Below are 15,142 nucleotides of genomic sequence, written 5' to 3' on the forward strand. Positions count from 1 at the left end.
TTACCATTTTCTTGATTATCTTACACCATTTAACCCCTTATGACTTATTCTTATAAGAACTCATCTCTGCCATCTTATGACTAACTACATAAATTATGCTTAATTCCCATATTTTTCTCTTCTCCTCGTTGTGATATTAGTTTTTTTATGATTTCATATCCTTGTTTTGAAATTTTATTTGTGTGTGCATCTTCTGAATATTTATCTTCTAGTTATCATTATAATGTGATGGATTCTGCCAAGAGAATCATATGTGATCAATACATCCTCTTTTATGAATAAAAAATTATAATTTATGTTGTTCAACCCTTCACGAGAATATAAATAAACATCTTTAAAAATTCATATGGTGTTTCTTTTTTTGGAAATTTTAGTTTTTTCTATATGGAAGTCCTAGTCATTATTTTTATCATCAGTTTCTGGTACACTAGGATATTACCACCATCTTTATCTTTCTCCACACTCATGTGGTGTATTTTCTTATAAATGGAGTAAACTAAGTATTATTTTCTAAATATTATTCTTAACCTATCCTGACACTTTAGTTTGAGTCATCAACATTTCTCTTTGTTCTTTTCGTGTATATAGATTAATGCTTCATCACTTGCATTTTGTTGAAAAACATCGCCTGTACTTATACATGAGGAGAAGAATGTGTATATTGTATTTTTGGGTAGGATGAAATTTTTAGGAAACCCCAAATAGTAAGTAGCCACCACTTGTGAGAGTTATTTTGCTTGGATAAGGGGTGAGAGGCCCCATTTCTATACATGAGGACAGTTTATAGTTACAGTATCTTTCCTGGGGATAACTAGGACTCACTCCTCATAGATGCTCCTCACAGACCAAACAGGGATGTTCCATACATTCCCAAAGATGCTTATATCTAAAATATCAAAGGGAATATTTATTTTAAAAAAATTTCATGCATATGGCATTCTCTTGTTTGAATATAAGAAGAACATAATTTGTATTACTAATAGACTAATGATAACATCAAATGTGTATTTCTTTAAAAAAATACTAATTTTAAATTTCAACCTTCAAGGATGTGTATCAGGGCTAGATAAAAATATTTCCAGCCCTCATAACCCTGGGAAATAAATCCATGGGCTCGGAGTGTTAAGACACCTCTATTTAAACTCTTCTTCCCTATCCTTGTATCATATCTTGGATTTCTGGTCCCCAGTTTTTGTTCTTAGCCTAACCTATTTGATTTCTTTGATCAAGTATTTGTATACAAGAGTATGGGAAAGATTATGCAATTGTGATCAAGATTCATGGAGAAAAAAAGTACGCTCTCCCTTCGGGGAATTGACAATAATGTTTCTTGTGATCTCACATATATTTGGTTATATTTTATACCTTTTACCTTGGAAAACAATCTAGTGAATAGCCTAGGAGAAAAGCCTTCCAAAACAACCACCATGCAAAAAAATATTTTTTTGTACCAAACATTAGAGGAACATCATCTACTATACATATTTATTTTCGTCGCGATGTTCATAAATTTTTTTTTTTAAGTTTAAAACTTTATAAATTTTTAAGCTTAAAATTTAATCATATTTTTAATCAAACTCTGACTTTCTCACATTATGGTATTTTTAACAAACTGCATGACATTTAACTCATTACTAAAATAATGTATCTGTTTATTACATATATATTTGGTTTATTTAAAAATTTGTTATCCAATTTTAATATTTGATGAAAAATATTCTGATTTTTCTAAACTTTGTGCCATTTGATTTATAATTTTTTAAATTCAACGTAATGTCACAAAATATTTTAAGGTGTCTATTATAATTTAAGAGATAGTCTAGCGCTTACATATTTTCTATAATTTATTGGTATACATGTCTTGTATTTCCATACCATTCTGACAATAAAAAATAAAAAATAGAGTATTTGATTTTGTGTGGATATGTGTCATTGAAAGTTCACGAAATATGGCAATCATTGGCTCGGATTATTTTTTAAAATGCCACACCAAATCAGACTACATGATGATTTCTTAAAAAATGTAAAACAAGGAGCATCTTTATAATTGTTGACGTGGGCATAGAATGTTTGAAAAAAACTGAGGATTATATGGACAGTAAAATTTGGTGATAAAGAGACATAAATAATCAGTGGCCCATATTGCTACAACTTGAAAACATGGTATCTTATGATCTAGATGGAGTTTTAGGCTTGATTAATTAGGGTACTTATGACACTGTTGTTTCTATCTTGGGCCTTGATCTAGACCAAAACCTAGACCAATTATTGAAATAAGACAAGATAAATTATAACGGTATCATTAAAACCATGAATCGAATCATTCGGGCAGAAAGCACATTCTTGCTTTCTTGAATCCCCAAGAGAGACATGTCAAGCTGCTCATGTGTGTTCCACGTGATCCTCGGCACATCAAATTTCATTGTCCACCTTTGATGTCATTTCAAGCCATCCGGAAGAAGGGGAAGAGCCCTGAACAATTCTGGCCTAGGTGAATTTTTTTTGGGTCGTCCCCTATTCATACTAAGCACGTATGTTTTATACAAACCCCCAAACTTTAATTATATGTTTTGACATCCTAAACACCATTTGTGTGTAACACTCTTGTCCCAAAAACCTTTATTGGCCTTTGAACTTAATTATATATGTCACCATATAGATTAAATGTCAGATCAACTGTTCAGGTTTCTAGTCCATCAGGTGCCAAGCTACGCATTATGTGCTATATGAAACAAAGGATTGTGTATTAACTCAGTCATTGAACCTGTATGTCATCAGTTATTGTGTATATCAACTCACTTGTCTACTTGATGCTCATAGGATGACTTAGGCTATGGTAGACTATCAAATGCAAATAGATCGTCAAAGAAAATATTGACGCATTCAAAAGTCATGAGAGAACGCTTCTCTAATTTTTTTATTGGCTTGGTAAAGAATTACATCACATTATCTTCCTTGAGATGTCTCCTCTTATATCGAGGGTTGACAATCCCATGTTGACCGCTCAGTCATCTTCTTTAGAATCCCAATCTTAGGAACTTGTAGATCATAGTCGCCATAAAACTGTCGATCCACAAGAAAGCTTTGGTATCCACAAGAAATCTTTGGTGTCTACGGACCACATAAACAACCGTGACATGAATCACCTTGATTGACAATTTGATATAATATCATTCAACAAATCATTAAGGAACAATTCAAGGAACTCTTTCCACTAGATGGCACCCATGTTCTACCCTTTGTGTCAGCACGGTAATGGCTATGGGACCAGCTATATTCATTATATGAGTGAGACTAGATAGTGATATTCTATCATGATACTTCGATGTCCTTCTTGAGTATCCTTCGACTAATAATATTTATAACATATCCTTAAAGACTAGTGATCTTCGGATTATGATACCCTCATTATTAATTAAGCCCAATCATGTATTTTGAACTACATTCTGAGCTCACATGTGCACTATAATAACATATCATAGTCATGAACAGTAAACAAGATGTGAAATGTGTGATATATTGCAAGCCACATATATCGGTTCATTTTGATTAATTGAGTTATAATGATAAATTACAATTGTGTTGTCCTTGTTTATGTCAGGCATCATTGAGGTCCTATGTCCATCACAGCCCTAAAACCCAAAAATAATCTCATAGAATCAAACTCGTTACTTATTCTATCATCAATATCTCAATGTCTGCCATTTTTTTGTCACTATTTAAACTCCTTTACACTTGTACATCTTATTCTCCCCATCATCATCTATTCATTTCATTACCCTTTCCTCTCTTTCTCACTTTTTTCATATCACTACGTCATATTATTTTTCTTTCATATGAATCTTTATAATATATCAATGATACATTATCTATCGCCTACCCAACTTACCATTCCCTCATCCCATTATCATGTATTTTGTTAAGAATCCCTTTACATCTCCTTTGTCACTGTTTAATACCTCATAAATGTTCCCCCCCCCCCGAGATGATCCTTAGTCTAGCTGGTACTGTTTCTTGGAGTAAAGTTTTATATATATTTTTATTATACTCAAGCCCAATGATGATATAAATTAACACCATATTTTTTAGTTTAGCACATGTTTCCTTGAAGTATCTAGGAAAGTGTTATTCATTGGCAAGTTGGCTTCATTTTCTGTCTGCAATCAAAATTTCCCACGTCAACCTGGAGAAGGATAAAGTAACAACTAGTTTTGGCACATTTAGTAAAGTTTCCCCTTGGTTAAGTAATATTTAGCCATGTCATTGGTGGATTTAAGGGCATCATTTATTTTATTTAAGCCACCGATTTTCTCTATTTTTTATATCCCCTCGAGTCATATTGTGTTTATTACTATTTAAATCTGAATTTTCTTGGCTAGATGACTTTTAAAGCAAAAACTTTCATTTTCATATCTAATAGTTGGCTGCTCCCAATGTCAGATATACAAACGAATATGATTTTAATATTAGCTTGTTGCACCAAAGAGTAAATATAATTGAGATATCAGAACTAAGTGGATACATTTGGGAGAGAATCAAGTTGTTTAAAAGTGAGTGAGGTCCACCTATTTGCTTAGAGATGGGACGTTACACATATTCATTGTACCAAACCCATAAAACACTAGGTTTCCTTTTTCATTTTCACTCACTCTTTCTAAGATGGGAGGGTAAACTTACATGCCCTTATACAGCCAAAGTCTAAATTTTCATGCAAGGTATTCCTTTTGAGATATGATTCATGTTATTAACACCTTTTCTACTTATTTTTTTTGTTTAATAGATTTTCAGATAATTAATGATGATCTAAAAGACTTGAAAACATTAAGTTGGGAATATTTCATTGCATCATGTTGATGCTAATTACTATGTTTTAGGTATAACATACGCATATATTAATTCCCATTTATTTATAAATTATTGAGTACTATGTGTATGTTTTATTGATTTATATGGAATAAAATTATCACTATTTTTGTGTAAATAGGATTTATTTCCATATTTTCTTGAGCTCATCTCAAATATGGGACAGTTTAATTGAATATTATTTCTGGATGAAACTGGGAAACAGGTGAATCCATATAAATGTTATGGGTCAGAATCAATACTCAAGTGAAGCATTTTTTGTGGAACTAACTCTCTAATTCAACTTTAAAAGAAGACTGCCTGTTATAGGACGATGAAAATATGGATCAAGGTGTAATTCAAGAGATATCATCTCTCTTAATAAGGGTTATTGAATTCATCCGTGACACCCAAACCAAATTAGTTTTGTTTGTTGATAGTTGAAAACAAGAAAAAAATATCACAATCTTGGGTCCTACCTGGTGTGATAAAAATATTAATGTTCTGAAAAAAATTTTACCATATTCATCGTCTATTCATGACAATTCTATCACTTAAAAAATATATATGATCCTAAGCCTCCCAATTCCACAATCACAATGAAAAAATCATCCTTCAAAAAGGTTGCATCAAATTTTACATTATATACTACCATCATCTTAATGGAAATATATGTGGTCGGCTGATGCCAGACATTGTCAAGGATGTTGCCGGTTGGTACCGAATCGATGGCTCGGTACCTAGATAGTGATGTCGTACGTCGACGGTGTCGTCGTCCGACAGATAGATAAACCCTAAACGGGTATATGTAACTACAATGCAAATGAAGGCGTCCTACGTGTTGTACGTGCAGGCCCCTACTCGATGAGAATGCCAAACTCTGTGCTCCAAAGGGATCACCGGTGACGGCGATGGTGGCCTCTCAAACCTCGTCGGAGGGACGATGACGTATACGAGCTAAATGAAATCAATCCGTAGGGCTTCGCACATAACGGACGGGCTCATCCGTACCGGTAGAGACACTCAAAATGTTCGTAGTTAACTCTTTATTTTCCCTCTCTCACCTATCCAGCCCAAGCGTAATGGAATCAATCAAAAACATACTGCAAGAGGTAATATAACGAGCGTCAAGAGAGGATGACGTACCTCGAGGCAGTGACTCCTCGGTGTAGGATCTCTGTCAATTGCGGTAATTGTGCAGGGTGTGGTGGAGAGGAGCCGGAGAGCCTTGGCAGCTTGACTGGCATAACGGCACAAGAGCAGTGGAAGGGGAAGGGAGCGAGGGTGAGTGGTGTTGACGAGGAGTGCACAACCACCCAAGTTAGGAGGCACGACCTTGTAAGAAGATTAGAGTGAGCAGAGTCAACTGACAAGGGGATGCGCAGGGCCAGTGTCGGTTGTCTACGTGTGGCACAGTGATGATCATACCGACAGCGGTGTTCACTGAGGTGATGACGGGCTCGGCCAGGGTGGTCTCGGATTCGAGCCAAGGGTGAAGGGGAAAGGGAGCCAAATGTCGGGGCGTAGGGCACAAGCAACCGGCTGCCAACCCAGGGGTTAGGCCAACCATTAAGCCGGTGTTGGGCACCACAACAGACTTGAAATGCCACAAAAATATGCCAGAATCACACCTATTCGATCGTCGACGTGCACAAGATCAACGGCCAGGAGACTAACTGGGCCGTTGAAGTGCAAATCACTTATGTTGGCCAAGCTCATTCGCTGCACCAAGTTGTTCCTAGTGCAACGTTCACAGAAGGGGAGAACACGTTACTGGCCCAGAGGGGATCGTAGACGGAGCTTGGTGGCGCGAGGCTGAGCAGTTTGCTCAGGACCGATGGTGCAGGAATTTACCCGCCAGCATCGCTGTTAAAGGCAGCAAGGGAAGGGTGCACATCCGTCCGGAGGAGTTGAAGCCACGCCGGACTGGAATTTCAGTTGTTGGCTTCGTCGGTCTTTCATGTGGTGACCTCCAAGGGATTTGTGTTGACTAATGCAAGCCCGTTTCTTGTGCGTTGTTCGTGATGCCTCCACGACCCCATCGCGGAAGGCGGTCAACGAAATGGGGTGCAGAAGCCTGGTCATAGACAGGCGTGGAGTTCCACGGTAGAATGATCCAACGGTAGAAACAGAGGTGGGGGGGAGAAACAGTGGCTTCTCCCAGTCTCTGACCAATTTCGTCCCTCTGGTCCTTTAGCTTCGCCCTCCCGCCTTCCCCTTCGATCTTTCTCTCGAAGGGTGAGGCCAAGAAACAAATAAACACAACTTCAGTATGATATTTCCTGGTCTGAATCTCCTTAGGGCACCCTCTCTTCCCTTATAAAGGGATGCCAAAATGGGCCCAATGAGGTCAACAAGGAAGGAGGGGGGAGGAGAGAAATTAGTACATTAAGGGGGGACCTTATTTAATGGACCCCATTACAAAAATAAAGGAAAATAAAACATGAAGGAAGGGGGAAAAGGGAGGGGTCCACATGGCTAAGGACTCCTCCCAACATAAGGACAAAGACACTAAAATGTGAATGAAATGACATACATGATACGACGACGGCGACTAGATGAAGGGGCGGAAGAAATCAAAATGCGATAAAGGTGAGCATAATTCACCCAATTGTCGACGAAGACGATGGCAGTGGCTCAGATGACTCCTTTGATGGGTAATGATGGTGTGCGCAATCCCTGGCAAGCCAATCACACATTCCACATCTCGTTCCTTCTTCATTAATACTCCATATTCATTTTAATGCATGTGTGATGCTTATAATGAAGTCCATGAATACATGATCAGATATAGTGAATTATGATGATATCGTAATATGGAGATCACTAGTCTTTAACCGTGTGTTCTAAACATTCCTATTCAAAGGATACGCAAGAAAGACATTGAAGTATCTTGATAGAATAACACTATCTAGCCTCACTCATATGATGAGTATGGCTGGTTCCGTATCCATTAGTGTGGAGATACTAAGGATAGATAGCGGGGCTCTTTAGTGGAAAAAGTTCACTCAATTGATCTGTACAAATCCCTGAATGGTATTATACTGAACTGTCAATCAAGTCAATTCACCTCGCGGTTGTGTAAGTGGTCCTTAAACCTGACACCAAAGACATATTGTGGACGAGTGGCTATACTTTGACTATGGCCAATGAGTCTCTAATCATGGGATTCTAAATGGTCTTAGTTTGGGTGCATCAAGAAGTTCATGAACATGATTGAGTGGTCAAGACGGGATCATTCACCCTCAGTATAAGAGGTGACAGCTCAAGAAAGATGATGCGATGAAGTCCTTAGCCAAGGCAGTGAAATATCAGAGAAGTGTTCTCTAACGATTTTCGAATGTATCAATACTAACTCGGATGACTGATTAGGGTTTGAGAGTTGACCATACCCTAAGTCGTCCAAGGAGCGTCAAGTGGATGAGGGATTATACGTACACGATAACTGATGATGAACAGGTTCCATGAGTGAATTGATACACACTCCTTTGTATCTTCTAGAACACGAGGTGTAGCTTGGCACCCCACGTGTTGGAGACTCCACCTATCGATTGTGTTATATCAATCCAACATTAATTAATGTATATGATGATATAGTTAATTAATTTGGAAGACCAATAAAGGTAATTGGGCCAATGGAGTCGTTAACTAGACTAATACATGGGCCTAGAGGGTCACATCCAAATAGTCTTTTGGACGTCGAAAGATATACTTAAGTTTTGGGGTTTTTTTATAAAAAATACACACTTAAACTAAATAGGGGAAGGCCTTTAATGAAATTCACCTAGGCCAGAATTGTTCAGGGGCCTTTGCCCTTCTTCTCCCTTCTCCCCGCACCCCTTGTTCATCTCCGATGCAATCGGGACGACCTTTTATCAATCCAACATTTATTAATCTATATGATGATATAGTTAATTAATTTGGAAGACCAATAAAGGTAATTGGGCCAATGGAGTCGTTAACTAGACTAATACATGGGCCTAGAGGGTCACATCCAAATAGTCTTTTGGACGTCGAAAGATATACTTAAGTTTTGGGGCTTTTTATAAAAAATACCCACTTAAAATAAATAGGGGAAGGCCTTGAATGAAATTCACCCAAGCCAGAACTGTTCAGGGGCCTTTGCCCTTCTTCTCCCTTCTCCCCACACCCCCTGTTCATCTTCGATGCAATCGGGATGACGTAACGATGGCGAAGGAGATTGAACGGAGCTCGTCAATGAGAAGGAGGATATTCGACATGCCAAGGATCATGTGGATACGTCTAGAAGCTGCACACTTGAGCAAGTTGACTCATCTCGCTCTAGGATCCAAGAAATCACGGATGTGATCCGTGTAGAGGTACTTTGTTACATGGTTTTATGGATGTCGTTTTGATTCTGTTCAAGTCTTTCGCAGCGGAATGTTTTGATTTATTCATCCATATCAAGGCCTTTAGAACCCAACACATCTTACACAACAAATCATGCGGAATCACTCATCATTTTTGGCACCACCAACACCTGACTGCCTGTAAAATTCCCCACTATAGCTGCAAAAAAATTTTAATTAAATATATTTGATTATATAAAATTATTACATTAACTTGTTTGTCATGAAAATTCCTCAACACACTATTAAATGTCACTACATAAGGAATAAAATAAAGATATCTTTCATTTACACTAATTAGTTTGATAATATTTCTTCATTTTAAAGATGAATATCTAAGGATCAACAACGTAAACTATTTCTTTTGAATTTTTGAAAATATATTTTTACCAACGTAAACTATGCACTAAGGAAAATATATTATACACGATTCTCCCTAAATCAAAAATTTTAACTGATTTGTTGAACCAAAATAAAAGTTTATCAACAACTCTCAAAATAGATGAAGGATTAACAGACAATCTCTTTGTTGGTGAAAGAAACTCGTTGATAATATTATAAGATTAATGTTTCTCTATCATTCATAATACATTTTTTAGCATTCATCACATGGGACTCACCATTTATTGTGATATATAATCGTCTTTTGGACACCAGCCAGTCAGTATGCTCCTAGGGGGCATGTGGCATGGAGTCCTCTTCATCAACCAAGTCAGTTTGGTATGGCCAACACCTTTATTAATTAATGGGAATGGACTTGTATGTGATATAAGACTTTGCTACACCAAACTACATTATTCCTCCTCTTAAACCCTACATCACAAGAAAACTCTTAGTTACTCCTCAAAAATAATTGGGTCATGAGTTTGCCCCTATAGTATTTAAACCCCAGAATATATAAAACCACGACCACATATGAGTTTGTGACCTTCACTTTGGGTCTCATAGTTTCTTTAAGGGGTTTTGTTATAGCCTTTTGTACTGTCATAAGAATTGTGTCTCATGTTCGGACATAATATACATATAATATATATAGATATAGATATATATCACTTGTTAATTTTAAAATAGAAGTTTTTCTAATATAGGAATAATCCAATGCATTCAATATCAAAATTTTATGGATATAAATTGAAACGATTGATATAGATCAGATATTAACTAATTTTGGCATCTTGTTTTCCAGTCAAACATACATGAATTAATGGACCAAAAATTTTTTCATTGATAAAAGATAGAAGATAAAATCAATGAAATTTGAGATAATTTAAAGTAGTTTTCTGTTTTTCTTTTTGGATTCTCCCCAATCCATTTCTCTCAGACATTCCCATTAGCGGATTGGATCTATCCATGTCTGTCAGATCTCTGATTAGTAGTTTGACTTCCCATGCTGACAGGAATCTCTAGTGTAAGTGAAGCTATTTGTTAGAGGGAGCTACAACTTCAGGGGAGGCATCTTAATCTTTTTTATCATTTTAAAAAAGGGGTACAAAAATATGAGTATTGTAAAATTCTCCAAAAAGGGGAGATTAAATATTAAGCTCTAAGAGCATTTTAGTGAAATAATTTAATTTGCATTTTGATAAATGTTAAAAGTAATGCATGCCTCAATAAGGGTAGTGATGAGATCCTCAATCAATTAGCTGACTGATTGTACGTGAAGATAAAATAGCAGCCTTATTTATATTAAAAGGCTACTTCATTTGACCATATGGTAAACAAGTCAAATCATGTATTTTTTAAGGTAAAATAGCACCCTTATTTATATTAAAAGGCTACTTAGCTTGACCATATGGTGAACAAATCAAATCATATATTTAAGATGTATTGTTGATGACATGAAGACAAACATATTTTCTAACATTATTCAAATGTATTCACATTCATGAAGCTGAAGCATTTTGCAGTAAACTTGTAGAGGAAGATCCTACTGACGGTGATTTCTCCACTAATTATGTGGATAGTCTAAAGAGGGCATGGCATGTGTGGAAGCAATGATCATGGGTATTATGGAGAGAAAATTCAGGGGTTGCTGCCTCTGTAGATTTCAGATAGTACGAATGCTCATGAATATTGCAGACGACCTCGTATGAATGTACACAATCATAAATATAAGGACTCACATCATAATGTAAATTTTCACCATTACACAAAGAGTCTCTATGATTATGAAAGTAGTCAAATTGTGCATTTTCATAAAAGGAATCATCATGGTGATAATTTTTATGCAACTCATGATAACAATAACTACGCTCACAATAGTGAGACATGGTAGTTTCATATGCTTAGATATGGGTGTCTATTATAAAAAAATAAAATGTAGTGTAAGAATAAGTTAGATTAATAAGTTGCACTTTCTAAAAAATTAATTCAAGATTTTGAAATAAATCCTATGACACTCAATTGATAGAATTGAAAACAAATTCAAATTTCTTAGCATTGCTTCTTCCCTGGCAACGGTGCCAATTGATAAGCCAAAAATTAGGGGGTGAATTATGCAATGGTTGGAATCCCTTATCTTTGTTGATCTTAGCTTATACAATAAAATTTATAAAACTCTAGCTTAAGATGTATACCGATAAGTATGGGTATCGTCCACTGGAAGCTAGTACGGAAATCCAATTAGTGATCTAATTGAATAATTTAACCCTAATTAGAGTTAATTTCACCTTCAATGAAGATCAAATCATCCTAATTAGATTACGAATTTAGAAAGAAGGGTAGAAGCGATGGGAAAAATAGAAGAAGTAAGGACCTCTAAATTGACTTCTTTCGTCCAATAAAAAGGATCAAAGTAGTCAAATAGAGGGGTTAAGAAGAAAGTTTAGTTTTGAATTGGGTTTAGGGGAACTGAGTATCCAAAGTAAATCGTCAAATCTCATAAACTTAATCTAAATTAACTAGAAATTAAACCTTTTATATATAATTTTTCTTAATGTGAAAGAGGAATAGCTAGATCAATTTAGTACTCTCCTCTCAATCCTAGTAAGCGCTTGTACATGCTGCTCAAACCAAGAGATTTAGAAATGCAGACCAAATTCCACTAACACATAATCCAAATTACAATAAATTCAAATACAATGAAGTAAAAAGTACTAAATAGGGTTGATCCAGGTTGTAGCTCCTCTCTATCATCCAGGTGTGAAAGTGCCCCTAGCATAATGACCTCCTCAACACAAAATTCTGCTTTTATACATACGTTAAATGGTAAAAATTACCATTTTACCCCCAATTAATGATTAATTTTTAGCAATCAATGAAGGTTTGATTTGAATTACCATAAAGATAGAAAGAGGAGGTTGAGACAAGCAAATCCATAAAAATTGGACCTGAATCGGACTTCAAAATCAAGAGTTCTTAATAAATGAATTGTGATCAATCATAGTTGTTGGATCAATATTCATTTAATTAATTAGTTTTTATTACATGCAGTGAAGTGTCGTGATAACTCCAAATTTAGGGGTTTCTTGTCGTTGTTTTGATTCAGACTTTACCCACAATATTTATGAAAATTTTCCACTTAAATACTTTATAATTAATTTCAGAATTTTTTCTCAAACTTGGGATAGTAAGGGCTCCATCCAAAAAGAGGCAGAAATTTAATTTCAGAACTTTTTCTCAAGCTTGGGATGATGAAAATGATTTTGAAAGTGAAAAATATAATTTCTGGGATTTTTTTGGGATTTTTAGGTAGTTTATATAATTTCCTATGATTTAAATTGAAGCAGAAATACAAAGAAAAACACAAAAATATTTTTACACTAATTTTCCAAATTTTTCTTAACAACAAAATCAAAAATTAATATTTTTAGAATTTTCTGTAATTTAATTTACGCCAAAAACCACTATAAATAGTAAAAACAAGAGTTAGAGATTTTATGGGTTTTTGCTAATTTTTTCGGAAAATTTAAGTGCAGAAAATATTATTATTATTTTCTGAATTTTAGTAATTTTTTAATATTTTTTAAATACAAAAAATAGAAAATTTACATGCTCCGGCGATCGCCGGCGGCGGCAGCGGCAGAGTGGCGGTGGCGGCGGTGGCGGCGGTGACGGTGTGGCTGCAGCGGAGTGGCGACGGTGCGGCAACAATGGTATGGCACCGGCGACGGCAGAGTGATGGTCAGCTGCAGCGAGCGGCGGCGGCGGTGCGGCAACGACGGAGTGATAGCAGCAGAGTAGCGGCGGTGATGCATCAGCGACAACGACAAAGCAGCAGCGGCGGTGCGGCGACGGAGCAGCGGTGGCAGCCGATCAAATCGGCCGGCAGGGCTGGTGTGGCCCGTTGATAACATGCAAATTAACATGAATAGTTGATGAATTTTACATTATATTTATGTGCTTTAATGACTATATTTGCTTACTATCATATAAAAATGAAGATAAATGACTTACACATTGATTTTACTATTATTTTTAATTTTTATCATTTTTTTACATGGTATTTGACCTCATTTCATTGAAGAAATATTTTTTAAAGGGCCTTAAGTACTTGGCTAAAGGTTTGTAAGGGCTTTCCTAATTTTTCTGGAATTTTTCCATATTTTTATATAATTTTCTGACCAATATTTAGCCAAGAAATGATTTTTTCTTATTTAAATAATACATATTCTATTCATATGGCATTTTAGAAAGCGTTTTTAATATATTTATATATATATTAAGTGGCATCCACGTCATTCGCCCGAAATTTGGGCGAATGAATGGTGCATATTATTAAAATAATTAAGAGAGAGAGAAAACGAGCATTATTGGCTCATTATGGCATCGCAAATCACGATGCCCTAATGAGCCAATCATTAGCCGGCAAGTAATTACGACGTGGCGCGGAAGGCGACAAAGAAAAGGTATCTTTTTAATTTTTGTGCAATAAATGCACACAGAGATTGATTCTCCGCGTGCATTTATACGTATAATTATTCTTAGTTCGTTAGCGTATACATTTAATGCATGCGCTAACCAACACATGTCAATTCGCTGCGTGTATTAAATGCACGCGGAAATCGACGATGCGGGTATCAAAATTGTGGCTTATTTTGTCATTTTCTGCTTATTTTACAGAAAAAAATAAAACGAAAGGGCAACGTGGCATTTTCTTGGCCATTTAAATCAAGCAATCACTCTTCAATGATTGGGCCTAAGGACGTGGACAATAACGTGTCAGATCGCAATTCGAGGATGGGGAAAATGAGAAAAACAATGCCAGCCAATAGAAAAATCCCATTTTTTAAGAAAGATAAAAGAGATCCAACGGCCCAGATTAATCCTTAATAAAACCTTGATATCTTGAGATCTAGACATCCGATTGGGCTGAAATTTTAAGGGCATGTTTTTCTTTTCCCCCTCTACAATCCAGATGGTTGGATCTTTAAATAGAGATCTTAAAAAGGCAAAATTCACTTTTTGAAGCTCGCCCCAAGGATTTGGCCAGGAAGGACACATGAGTTGCTTTGGAAGTCAACAGATCTTGATCCTGCATTCAAAGTTGTAACTTTCTGATTTGTATTTTGAACTTCTTTTTGAATGATTCTGAAATGCCAAGGCATGGGCAAAATGTACATGCCGTAGAAGTTGTTTTGAATGAAATTAGCATTGCATTGTGAGTCTGATTCGAGATCTGATTGTTAATTTGAAACAATTCTGCAGTTTTAGATTTTTAATTTAGGGTCGGATTTCACATTTTTCCCAAATTACTTTCTCTCTCTAGGTTAATTCATCTACTTTCTCTCTCTAAATTTCAAAATTGATTGTTTGGAAATTTAACTCAATATACAAAAACCCTAAATATAAAATTTCATCCATAATTTCGTCCATCTTGAACTCCAATTTCAAAATCCCTTTCTTGATTATTAAATTCCCAATTTTAATTCATAAAAATTGTCTTAAAATTTTATAATAATTGGGAAATTAATAGTCCGAATTAATCTGAT

Source organism: Wolffia australiana, chromosome 9, assembly GCF_029677425.1.
Source record: "Wolffia australiana isolate 7733 chromosome 9, ASM2967742v1".
Classification (NCBI taxonomy): domain Eukaryota; kingdom Viridiplantae; phylum Streptophyta; class Magnoliopsida; order Alismatales; family Araceae; genus Wolffia; species Wolffia australiana.